At 51.5% G+C, this 206-nt stretch overlaps 1 protein-coding gene across 1 annotated transcript in view; it reads left to right on the plus strand.

Annotated features, from left to right (window-relative positions):
- LOC121915584 overlaps positions 1-206 on the plus strand; it is a 2,220-nt gene that overhangs the window by 922 nt on the left and 1,092 nt on the right. The gene's annotated exons all lie outside the window — the stretch shown is intronic.

Here is a 206-nt window from a genome sequence, read left to right on the forward strand (position 1 = left end):
CTCTTCAGTTGCAGGTTCTAGCATGCCCAGGGCATCAGTTGCATGTCTCAAGAGGTCCATCTCTTCAGTTGAAGGTTCTAGCATGCCCAGGGCATCAGTTGCATGTCCCAAGAGGTCCATCTCTTCAGCTGCAGGTTCCAGCATGTCCAGGGTATCAGTTGCATGTCTCAAGAGGTCCATCTCTTCAGTTGCAGGTTCTAGCATGC

The sequence above is a fragment of the Sceloporus undulatus genome, chromosome 9 (genome assembly GCF_019175285.1).
Source record: "Sceloporus undulatus isolate JIND9_A2432 ecotype Alabama chromosome 9, SceUnd_v1.1, whole genome shotgun sequence".
NCBI classification, from domain to species: domain Eukaryota; kingdom Metazoa; phylum Chordata; class Lepidosauria; order Squamata; family Phrynosomatidae; genus Sceloporus; species Sceloporus undulatus.